This window comes from Adiantum capillus-veneris, chromosome 16 (assembly GCF_014529385.1).
Source record: "Adiantum capillus-veneris isolate H3 chromosome 16, ASM1452938v2, whole genome shotgun sequence".
NCBI lineage: Eukaryota > Viridiplantae > Streptophyta > Polypodiopsida > Polypodiales > Pteridaceae > Adiantum > Adiantum capillus-veneris.
In genome coordinates this window covers 82,615,881-82,629,608 of record NC_140946.1, presented here as the reverse complement: position 1 = coordinate 82,629,608, position 13,728 = coordinate 82,615,881, and positions in this window count along the sequence as shown.

The following is a 13,728-nucleotide window of genomic DNA, read 5'->3' as shown; positions in this document are numbered from 1 at the left end:
CTTTACGTTGGAAGAGAGACAAAGTATCCAAGATTAGTCCAAATCCACCCTCCTTGATTCAGCAAATGTTGGGCTTACACTAGTAGGAGAAATGATAGATTTTCTACTCTCAATTGAATGATCACTCTCTCTTACAATGGCATAGAGTTCCCTTGCTAATCACCCCTAATACAACACATGCATATGCATAAGCCAATGAGCTTCCACTAAAGAGCTCATTCTAAAGAGGTTGAGCTTCGCTTCTCAAGCTATAGCATAGTGCTCTTGCTTATGACTCCCCCTTTGTGCTAGCTACACCCTCCTTTTATAGCAATTTTGAGGGCTAGGGTTACTCCTCTAACCATGGTTGGGTTAGATTTTCAGCACTTATCTAATTTTTTTGCTTGGAATTATCAAGAAGTTGGTGGGGATAGATGAAGAAAAGAGAGAGGAGAGAAGTGGAGGTGATAGGACTTTTCATACTAGGTTAGTGTTAGTAAATTAGTAGAGTTAGTATTTTTATTGATTTACAAATGGAATTGGATATTTACAATGGAAGTATCCATATAGGATACAAATAAGGAAGAAAAAACTCTTAATAGGTAAGAAAATATGGATTTCTTACAATGTCGATGCTCCAAGTGTCTTGAGTAGGGTCAATTTTGACGCTTGTTGACGGTCCACTAGCTTTGACGGTACGTTTTTTCTCCACTCTTGACCTTCCTTGGGAGACAAGGTAAGTGAACATGAGTAATCAATCACCATGATGTTGTCTTTCAAGAGAAGAGGCTGAATTTTGTGGTTTTTTTTATAAATATGTGTAATATGGAAGAGAAAAAATGAGACTAGGTGGTCAATTTTGGAATGGAAGTGTGTGTAGGAGACATGAGTTCACCATGGTTTCTCTTATTTTTCAAGGTTGAGAAGAAGGTGAGTAGGGTGCAAAGAGGAGTGGTGAGAGAGGTGGGGATGATGAGTGGAGAGGTGTGTGTGAAAGAGGAAAATGGTAAAGTGGAAGAGGGAGTGTGGCTGCATAGCATGGGCAAACTGGGGTCCACAAATAAAATCCTAGCTCACAGCTCGTAGCTCAAAAAAATATGAAAACATTTGAGGTGAAATTTCAGCTCACGAGCTATAACTTTTGTTTGTATTACCTTTTCAAATTCAAGGAGCATGTGATCTTTAAAAATTCAGCAAAACCGACTGTTTTTTCCACTGCACAAGGTCCTTGTGAGGTCCTTCTTTGGATGATTGTTTTGAATACCTCCAAGAGTGAGCTCCCCATGGTGCATGCATGCATTCCACATACCCTTGACCTTATTTGGTAGGTCTATAATTGAAGATATTGTTGAGATCATGATATAAATGAATAGTACAACTAAGAAAATCAAATATTGAGGGGTCTAAAAAATATGTACATGTCAAATATAAATAATATAGGTGGAAAAAATATAAAGGGGTCAAAAAAAATCTCTCTCATTATAAGTCTACCATAAAAAGATGAATATTTTTGGTGTTCTAATTTATGAGAGTAAAAGAGAATAGATGTAGGAAGGAAAAATCACAATAGTGAAAAAATATACACATAAATAAAACTAGTTTTTTTGGATTTTTGTTGGCATTGAGTTACACCAAAAATAAGAGAAGCTTGCATGAAATTATTTTTATATGGAATAAAGAGTATGCAAAATGCTAAGAAAAAATATGGTAATGATGAGTCAATGTACATAGCATAAATAACACACCATAGGTAGAAATATTTAAATAAATACCAAAATAATTATGAAAAATCCTTTTATTTAGGCCCTATATACAATGAAATATTTACACACAAATGGGCCATAATATACTTATATTTTTTTATTTTTTTATTTTTTTGGCTCAACTAGCCCAGTGACTAGCTAGCTGAGGGTTTTTAAGAAGATATGGGAAAAGTCCCCTAACTCACACACACCTATATACAGTGAAATGGTAGGGATAGCCACAGTGTTTGGATGATTTTGGTAGGGTGGATTAACTCACTATGGCAATTACGAAGAGGCGAAAAACGGCTATCACCAGTATAATAGGATATGCTCCCAACCCTGCTGGCATCACATGAAAATCAACCACTACCTTTGCATCATATGCCTCCACTTCTAAGCTCTTTACAACACCCAAGGATTTTACTTTTTGATGGTTTGCCAATCTAATCCGGAAGCGTGATACCCCAGTCACTGTAAGACCCATCTTCTCAACACATGAGTGTGTTATGACGCATATTTGGGCTCCGCCATCCACATAAACTTGTCCTAGATTTTTTCTTTTATGCCACACATCTACTATTGGACAAATGTTTGGTAGCTCATCCATCGCCAACACCTTCACTGAACCTCTCTCTAGCTCTTTCTCCATTGGGTTAACCATCCTCTTCCATTGTCGCTTTAGCTTAGGCACCATCTCTATAAGCTCCCCAAAAGTAACATCTGCTTTCCTGTTTGTCAAATCCTCCTTCAGGTCATAGCTTAATTACCCATCTCCTAGTGGAAAATCTGAAACATGAAACTTGCGACGAGCCCTTCTTTTCCTCTTGGCCTTGACATCCTCGCCTTCATGACTCTTTCCTTTCTTCTTACTAGGACCTCGGGCACTTCTTCCTTCCTTGTCCTCTGTGGTCCTCTTCCCAATAGGCATCACTAATGTATCCTCTAGCTTTGATGCCTTCTCCAAGGTGACTACACTTAGCACTTTTGTCTTTCCCTTTTCCTCCTCGGTTAATCCACTAGTTCCTTCTTCTCCCTTAATTTCGATGCCATAATCATTTGACCTAGTTAAAACATGTCTTGGCAATGGATACATGTCTCCCCCCATCCTTGGTGGCTTATCACATTGCGGGCTGATGTGAACCAACTCTCCACAATTATAACATGTGGGCGTTGTGAGCGGGATGGAAACACACAGAACGCCTCTATAATGACCCGACACACACTCTTGGAAAGATACACACACACACTATGGGGCACCACTCGGCTTACACAACACACCTGGCCGAGACAGGGAACACACCTATGGAGTGAGAGGAGAGAGACTACCCATTTACCCACTCCACACAGAGACACACACACACACACACACACACACAAACCCAAAAAAACTCAGCTCAAAAGAGGATAACTTCTTATGTTTAGATACAATAGAGCTTGGGCCAACACCAATGGGGCAAATAGCTCACACAATATGGGTAAAAGATACCAGATACAATCACAAATTGGAGCAGAAGCTTCGCTCACAGGAGAAACTTATACAGCCAAAACAACAGAAAAAGAGTGAGGAATTTGGCAAAATGGACAGCACCATCATGTCTGGAACGGCCCAAAACCCCATTCTACAATGTCAAAGTGCTCAAATCCGACCTCGGATGAGCAGTTTACGGCCAAAACAGGCTCCAAAAACCCCAAAAACACACCTGCGGCTGTTCCTCCTCTCTTCTCCACGTTTTTTCTGGTCTTTTCTCAGTTTTTTCAGTTCCCACACTTATCTTTATTAGTTGGGCACCCTTGGCCTTTTAGATGACCTCAAACGGACCACCCGAACAGGCCAAAAACTGACCTCGCAGTGCATAGTTGTCACCTTTTTGCATCATCCGCACACCTGGCACTCATTTCTTTTCAATAATGCGTCTCGCAACCACGTGAAGTGGCCCCGAAAAGTGGTCCTAATGATGACCTTTCTGCATAACTCTCACAAGAAAACACCCACGTTGTGTCTGTCCTCATCCACGTGCAAATATTGACCCCGTTCGCCCTCCTGACACCACTAGATGCCATCTGACGCACCTGCTTACCTCATGTCGTCGACCCGCGGATAGCTTCCTCGAGAATTTTTACGCGCTACCAACTCCTCATTATTGTAGAAAAAACACACTGGTACTGGTAATAGTGAAAATCGATGCACTATGTACTGGTGTCCTACCTATCCACATGTGGGCCCCACGTAACCACCTGGCTCTGGAAAATGGGCAATTCTTTATTTGATGCACCATGCATGTGTATGTACATATGCGCAATCCCTTGCTCCAAAAAACTCCTGACATAATTTGCCCCTCCCTTAGCCTGCTAGATCATTCATGATCAGCAACAGCAAAGAGAGATATGAGAGTCGCCGCATCACAGGTCTCCTCATCCCTCACCAACACTGCTTTATCCACAGACAGCTCATCTTGCTCCACCATCATCAATCTAGCATGATACAATTTAAGACGCAATCCATTTACCCTTGACTTATGTAGAACACCATCCAGGTTAGCCAGCTGATATGTGCCATTTGGAAAACACTCCACTACCTTGAAAGGGCCTTCCCACTTAATTTGAAACTTCTTTTGGAAGGTGTTGTCCAGCTTACTGTTGTAGCGCAAAACCAAGTCATGTTTCTTGATACCCTTACTTTTGACCTTTTCATTTATCTTTGCCAAAGCCTTATCCTGCATCTGCCCATAATGCTCCAATGCGCTCATCCTATCCAATACCTCTTGTAACTGCAAGAGCCTCTCTTTGAATGCATCACTAGGCGGCCCAAGCAACTTCTCTAACATCTTGACCGCAGGCAACTCTACCTCCACAGGCAATAGTGCTTCCTTTCCATACACCAAATGAAATGGAGTAAACCCTGTACCTGTCTTCACCGAAGTACGGTAAGCCCATAATGCACTAGGCAATTCCAAATCCCAATTCTTTCCTTGGTGCTCTGTCACTTTAGAAAGAATTTGTACCAACTCACCATTGAATCTTTCATTTAAGCCATTACACTGCGGGTAATAAGGAGTGGTATGCTGGTGCCTAATCTTCATCTTTGTGCATAAGAAGTCTAGCAGTTTAGCTCTAAATCCTGGCCCCTTATCTGAAAGTAGCTCTAATGGCACCCCAAACTTGCAACATATTTCATCATACACAAATTTTGCCACATCCTTTGCAGTGATCTGTTTTACTGCTATAGCCTCTGCCCATCTAGAGAGATAGTCCACTGCCGTCAAGATATAGCTTTTGCCCCTGCTTGTGATAGGTAACGGGCCTATTGCATCAATCCCCCACTTTTCAAACACATCAAACGCCATAATGGTTTTTCGTAGCTCTGGCTTTTACACTCTCTTCCCAAATGCTTGACACCTATTGCAAGACCTACACCAATGGTGAACATCCTTGTGCAAACTAGGCCATACATACCCCTCTTGCAAAATCTTATGCAAGGTGATCTTTAGAGCAAAATGGCCACCACATGCGCCTTCATGATTCTCTTCCAACACTCTGTAAAGCTCCTCCCGCCAAGGTACACGTCTCAACACGAGATCAGCCCCTTTCATGTATAAGACATCACCAATCAATTTGTACCTGTATGCTCTACGCACAAAGCCATACTTCTTAGACTTCTGAATCTCCTTTGGAATGATTCCTGTTAGCAAAAACTCCTCTTCTTGAGCCAAACTTTCCCAGCCATGATAAAGAGGTAAAGTGGTCCTCAACACAAATAGCTCCCCAATCATGCCTTGAGCTGCTTCATGTGCCTCTCCATTTAGAGCACATTCAATGTGTCTGATGCTCCATGCTTCGAACTTTTTTAACAAGCCTTTAATTCTGAAGCACATTTCCTTCAATGAGGTGTTCTTGCTCTTCCACACACCCAGCACTTGCTTCACCACTAACAAGGCATCACCTTTTATGCTCAACCTTCGAACCCCATGCTTCAAAAAAATGTGTAATCCGGCTTCCAGAGTAGCATATTCAGCCTCATTGTTACTATGAGCATCCAATTGTTACTATGAGCATCCATTGTTACTATGAGCATCCAATTTGAACCCTCTCTTGCATACTAGCTTCCCCTCTGGATCATAAAGTGTTGAAGCTGCATCATGGCTCTGCATCATGGCTCTTTCTGTATGAACCATCAAAGAACAACACATGTGCATTGTGGATCTGTGGCACTTCTTCAACTACCTTTCTCACCACCTCTTCCTTAACAATAAGGGGATTCTCCTTGTAGGTCAACAAATCAGCTAGGGTAGCCCTTGTACTATCTTCCACTAGAAAAGAGAACTCAAACTCTTGCAGCTCAATTACCCATTTGTTTAGCACATTTGACATGTTAGTACCATTAATTAACTGTGGCAAAAAGGCATAACTTGTCAAGAAAACAAAAGGCCGTGGTAGCAAGTAATGACGAAATCATCGACAAGCAAATATTACATTGGCCATCACTAGCTCTACTTCCGAGAACTTTCTCTCCGCTACCAACTTCACTCGGCTTGCACAATACACTGTCCTCATATAATGGCTGCCCTTCCCCTTTTGCAATAGCATGGCTCCAATGGCATCATCCCCTACTGAGGGATTTACATAAAAAACTTTCTCCCAATCAGGAGCCTGCATGGCTGACAAGCCCCCTAACACCTCTTTCACCTCTTGAAACACTTCTTCACACTTGTCATCCCATTGCAATGGATCATGCTTTGCCACTTGTTGTAATGGAGAAAGAATCTGAGAAGACAATGGAATAAACCTTGCCATGTACTTCACTTTGTGTATAAAGGTTGCCAATTGCTTCGTACTCGTAGGTGATGGAAGAAGAATAATAGACTTAACCTTATCTGGATCAGCCTCAATGCCATTTTCTGACACCATATGGCCCAATAACTTCACCCTTGGCTGTGCTAGATGACATTTCTTTGGATTTAGTTGTCCTCCATATTCATCATATCGAGTCAATACCATATGCAGCTTCTCATGGTGTTCAGCCCTACTGCTATAAACACAAAAGTCATCCATAAAAGATTTAACACAACTACCAATGAATGGTTCCAACACCCAATTTGCTCTCTCTTGATAGAAGGAAGGTCCATTTGACAACCCAAATGGCAATATGGTGTAGCAATAGCAGCCCCATGGCGTAATAAAACTGGTCTTTGTGCGGTCTTTAAGAGCAATCTTCAATTGAAAATAGCCTGAAAAACCATCACACACACTGTACCTCTCATAACCTGCCACTGAATCCAAGATCTGATCGATGAATGGAAGAGGATATGGGTTCTTCTTAGTGGCTGCGTTTAAGGGTTTAAAATCTACACAAATTCTCCACTTCCCATCCTTCTTTGGACTGCTGACTACAACATTCTGTGGTCTCCACAGGGACTATGAACCCTGCCTTCAATAACTTGTCCACCTCTTCTCGCAAGGCTTCCATTTTCTCTTGACCCATCCTTCTTAGCCTTTGCCGCACTGGCTTAGCACCTTCTTTCAGCTCTATATGCATCTCTTCGCCCTTGAACCCTTTGATCTCTTCATATGAAGTAATGAACAAATCAGGAAAACTAGCCAGCATGTGCAAATATATATCCTTCTCCATAGCTGAGAGGTCTCCACTGATCATTTGTGTCAACAATTCCTGCTTCTTTGACAACTCAACCTTGGTTTGCATCAGCCCTTCAATCACTTCATAAGGCCCTTCACTTTCATCTTCAACCTCATTCACAAATGCAACTAAACCAAACTCCTGGATTTCTTTGTCCATCAAAAGAAATGCAACATCAGCATCCTCATCATTGCTAGTAGTGCTATCACTGTCCTCATCTGTCACCATGGAAGAGTCTTCATCACTAGACTCATCCTCATCTTCATAAAGCTCCTCTAATCATTTCCTTGTGTCCATATTATAAAGCTTCTTGGTACCTGTCTTTCCATAGAGGCTAATCGTACCATGTCGCCAATCTTGAACAGCTCCCACTGCACGTAACCATGGTCTGCCCAGTATAATAGGATATGCTCCCAACCCTGCTAGCATCACATGAAAATCAACCACCGCCTTTGCATCATATGCCTCCACTTCTAAGCTCTGTACAACACCCAAGCATTTTACTTTTTGATGGTTTGCCAATCTAATCCGGAAACCTGACACCCCAGCCACTGTGAGACCCATCTTCTCAACGCATGAGTGTGTTATGACGCATATTTGGGCTCCGCCATCCACAACCTTGTCCCAAATTTTTCCTTTTATGCCACACATCTACTATTGGACAAATGTCTGGTAGCTCATCCATTGCCAACACCTTTACTGAACCTCTCTCTGGCTCTTTCTCCATTGGCTTAACCATCCTCTTCCACTGTCGCTTTAGCTTAGGCACCATCTCTATAAGCTGCCCAAAAATAACATCTGCCTTCCTGCTCGTCAGATCCTCCTTCAAGTCATAGCTTAATTTCCCATCCCATAGTGGAAAATCTGAAACATGAAACTTTCGACGAGCTCTCCTTTTCCTCTTGGCTTTGCATCCTCGCCTTCATGGCTCTTTCCTTTCTTCTTACTAGGACCTGGGGCACTTCTTCCTTCCTTATCCTCTGTGGTCCTCTTCCCAATAGGCATCACTAATGTATCCTCTAGCTTTGATGCCTTCTCCAAGGTGACTACACTTAGCACTTTTGTCTTTCCCTTTTCCTCCTAGGTCAGTCCACTGGTTCCTTCGTCTCCCTTAATTTCGATGCCATAATCATTTGACCTAGTTAGCACCTGTCTTGGCAATGGATACATGTCTCCCCCCATCCTTGGTGGCTTATCACATTGCGGGCTGATGTGACCCAACTCTCCACAATTATAACATGTGGGTGTCTGCCTCCAAAACCTACCATTGCTTTCTCCAACACCATTCCTAGGCCTTTTTTCACCTCCTGGCTGATTTGCAAACCTCCCTCGACCTCGATTATTTCCCACTTGACCTAGCATGTTTAGGCTGAGATTCTTCATCAAATCTACCACTTGCCTCATGTCTTGCCTTAGCCCATCATCTTGCACCGATGTAGTGACCATTGCTGGCATAACCTGAGTAGTAACAGGAACCACTGGTTCGTGATGAACCACTGACATGCGACCTTATAAAGACTCTATAGGCTGAAATTTAGACCTCATGGGCAAAGACTCTACCCCTAACTGGCTCATTTTCCTCAACTTCCACTCTTTGTTCCTTGATACCTCTAGTGCATCTTCATATGTCCTAGGCTTCTTTAGCTCCACTCTCCAACGTATATTCTCCCAAAGACCAGCTAAGAACCTGTCCTTCTTCATCATGTCAGGCGGGGGTACCTGTGGTGCTAAGGCCTTGCACATTCGCTCCCATGCCAACGAAAACTTACGCATGTACGCATCTACTGGCTCACCTTCCTTTTGCACCAAACCTTGTACTTCTTGCCACACTTTGTCAGGATCTTCTATCTTCACAAACTCCACTTCCAACCCATGCCGTAGATTGTCCCAACTCAATCTTACAGGTGGATCAACCACATGCAACTCCTCTTCAAATGCTTTGGACCAAACTCGTGCATCACTCTTCAAACAAATTTGGAGAAGACGTAACATCTGCGCAGGGTCATGAATCTGGTTGCTAATGCAGGCAACCTCCATCTTTTCCAAAAAATCTTCCACATCTTCATCACTTCTTCCATGAAACTCCGGATAAGAGAAATCCATGGCTATCCAAGTTACAATGCTTTGAGAACCCCTTTGAACACACGTGCAAGAACCCAAAACTTTTGACTACCCAATCCCTAGAAACTTCAATGGAGCTCAACTTTAGATAAGGACAAACACATGCACATCAAATGAGTTTTCATAGTTGATCATCGGAATTACAACAGGCAAAGGACATTCCAAGATCTCTCGTAATCTTCTTGGCCCGAACATAAAGACTATGCGTTGCTGGAAAAAAATCTTCCTTGACACATGAACATTTATCTGGATTCTTTGAGTTTAATGAAATGGAGTGAATTGAGGGTCATTTTGATCATCCATTAAAGCCAACCATGCAGCTCCCAAGAAGGCACACCTAACTTAACCTCTGATTTTTCCAAAATTTCAGCAGCATAACAGCATAAATGGCTCAAAAGACCAAAAAACCAGCCATCATAACTTGGAAAATTTTTGGCAGAGTTTCCCCAGAAATAGAGCAGTAGGAACCCAAAATATAGACTGTATATGTATGCATAAACTGTCAACAATAGAACCCGAGCATCAAGTAGGACTCACTAGTACATAGCCTATGGCGAGGTCACAAAAAGGGTGCTCCAGCTACCTGTATCACCGAAAGGATCTCCACATTTGAGAATCCCCCAGCTCAATAAAAACCTCACGCTATCGACCCTCATACGAAGGCTAATGCAAATCGCGTATAGTCAAGTCTCAGAAATGACTATCTTCCAGACCAAGTCTCAAAAATGGCTGGGACTACCAAATACAACCAAGTATGGCTCCACAAATGCGTACAATGGCAGTTTCCACAAGTAACGTACAATCCAGCAGACAATGCGCTCAAATAGGCACCAAGTGATGCATACCCACAATAACTGCAAGTGACATCACTGCTAGTATGTCAGTGTACTCCAGCTACCTGTACGTGTGTGAATCACCTGTACCTGTACATGTCCCTGTAACCTGTAACCTGTAACCTGTAGCCCCGAATCTCGAAGCTTGAAGCTCGAAGCAGAAAGTACTCGAAGAAGATCCTCAGTGGGGACACCAAAAGAATGTGAGCGGGATGGAAACACACAGCGTCTCTATAACGACCCAACACACACTCTTGGAAAGATACACACACACACTATGGGGCACCACTCGGCTTACACAACACACCTGGCCGAGACAGGGAACACACCTATGGAGTGAGAGGAGAGAGACTACCCATTTACCCACTCCACACAGAGACACACACACACACACACAAACCCAAAAAAACTCAGCTCAAAAGAGGATAACTTCTGATGTTTAAATACAATAGATCTTGGGCCAACACCAATGGGGCAAATAGCTCACACAATATGGGTAAAAGATACCAGATACAATCACAAATTGGAGTAGAAGCTTCGCTCACAGGAGAAACTTACACAGCCAAAATAGCAGAAAAAGAGTGAGGAATTTGGCAAAATGGACAGCGCCATCGTGTCCGGAACGGCCCAAAACCCCAGTCTACAATGTCAAAGTGCTCAAATCCAACCTCGGATGAGCAGTTTACGGCCAAAACAGGCTCCAAAAACCCCAAAAACACACCTACGGCTGTTCCTCCTCTCTTCTCCACGTTTTTTCTGGTCTTTTCTCAATTTTTTCAGTTCCCACACTTAGCTTTATTAGTTGGGCACCCTTGGCCTTTTACATGACCTCAAACGGACCCCGAACAGGCCAAAAACTGACCTCGCAGTGCATAGTTATCACCTTTTTGCATCATCCGCACACCTGGCACTCATTTCTTTTCAATAATGCGTCTCGCAACCACGTGAAGTGGCCCCAAAAATTGGTCCTAATGATGACCTTTCTGCATAACTCTCACAAGAAAACACCCATGTTGTGTCCGTCCTCATCCGCGTGCAAATATTGACCCCGTTCGCCCTCCTGACGCCACTAGATGCCATCTGACGCACCTACTTACCTCATGTCGTTGGCCCGTGGATAGCTTCCTCGAGAAGTTTTACGCGCTACCAACTCCTCATTATTGTAGAAAAAACACACTGGTACTGGTAATAGTTAAAATCGATGCACTATGTATATGGTGTCCTACCTGTACACATGTGGGCCCCACATAACCACCTGGCTCTGGAAAATGGGCAATTCTTTATTTGATGCACCATGCATGTGTATGTACATATGCGCAATCCCTTGCTCCAAAAAAATCCTGACAGCGTCTGTCTCCACAACCTACCATTACTTTGTCCAGCACCATTCCTAGGTCTTTCTTCACCTCCTGGCTAATTCGCAAACCTTCCTCGACCTCGATTATTTCCCACTTGACCTAGCATGTTTAGGTTGAGATTCTTCATCAAATCTACCACTTGCCTCATGTCTTGCCTTAGCCCATCATCTTGCACCGATGTAGTGATCACTGCTGGCATAACTTGAGGAGTAACAGGAACCATTGGTTTGTAATGAACCACTGGCATACGACCTTGCGAAGAGTCCATAGGCTGAAATTCAGACCTCATGGGCAAAGACTCCACCCCTAACTGGCTCATGTTCCTCAGCTTCCACTCTTTGTTCCTTGCTATCTCTAGTGCATCTTCATATGTCCTAGGCTTCTTTAGCTCCACTCTCCAATGTATATTCTCCCAAAGACCAACCAAGAACCTGTCCTTCTTCATCATGTCAGGTGGGGGTGCTTGTGGTGCTAAGGCCTTGCACATCCTCTCCCATGCCAATGAGAACTTACGTATGTACGTATCTACTGGCTCACCTTCCTTTTGAACCAAACCATGTACTTCTTGCCACACTTTGTCAGGATCTTCTGTCTTTACAAACTCCACTTCCAATCCATGCCTTAGATTGTCCCAACTCAATCTTACAGGTGGATCAGCCACACGCAACTCCTCTTCAAATGCTTTGGACCAAAACTCGTGCATCACTCTTCAAACAAATTTGGAGAAGACGTAACATTTGTGTCGGGTCATGAATCTGGTTGCTAATGCAGGCAGCCTCCATCTTTTCCAAAAAGTCTTCCACATCTTCATCACTTCTTCCATGAAACTCCGGATAAGAGAAAGCCATGGCTACCCAAGCTACAATGCTTTGAGAACCCCTTCGAACACACATGCAAGAACCCAAAACTTTTGACTGACTCAATCCCTAGAAACTTCAATGGAGCTTGTCTTTAGATAAGTACAAAACATGCACATCAAATGAGTTTTCATAGTTAATCAGCGGAATTACAACAGGCAAAGGGCATTCCGTATCTCTCTTAATCTTCTTGGCCCGAACATAAAGACTATGTGCTGCTGGAAAAAAATCTTCTTGGACACATGAACATTTATATGGATTCTTTGAGTTAAATAAAAAGGAGTGAATTGAGGGCCATTTTGATCATCCATTAAAGTCAACCATGTAGCTCCCAAGAAATCACACCTATCTTATCCTCTGATTTTGCCAAAATTTCAGCAACATAACTGCATAAATGTCTCAAAAGACAAAAAAAAACCAGCCATCACAACTTGGAAAAATTTTGGCAGAGTTTCCCCAGAAGTAGAGTAGTAGGAACCCAAAATATAGAGTGTATATGTACGCATAAACTATCAACAATAGAATCCGAGCATCAAGTAGGAATCACTAGTACATAGCCTATGGCGAGGTCACGAAAAGGGTGCTCCAACTACCTGTATCACCAAAAGGATCTCCACATTTGAGAATCCCCCAGCTCAATAAAACCTCACACTATCGACCCTCTCACGAAAGCTTATGCAAATCTCGTATAGTCAAGTCTCAGAAATGACTATCTTCCAGACCAAGTCTCAGAAATGGCTGGGACTGCCAAATAAAACCAAGTATGGCTCCACAAAGGCGTACAATGGCAGTTTCCACAAGTAACGTACAATACCATTAGACAATGCGCTCAAACAGGCGCCAATTTATGCATACCCACGGCAACTACAAGTGACTTCCACTGTCAGTGTATCAAACTACTCCAGCTAGTTGTACCTATGTGAATCACCTGTACCTGTCCCTATCCCTGTAACCTGTAATCCCGAATCTCGAAGCTTGAAGCTCGAAGCAGAAGGTACTCAAAGAAGATCCTCCGTGGAGATGCCAAAAGAATGTGAGCGGGATGGAAACACACACAACGCCTCTATAATGACCCGACACACACTCTTGGGATGATACACACACACACACACACACACACACACACACACACACACTATGGGGCACCACTCGGCTTACACAACCCACCTGGCCGAGACAGGGAACACACCGATGGAGTGAGAG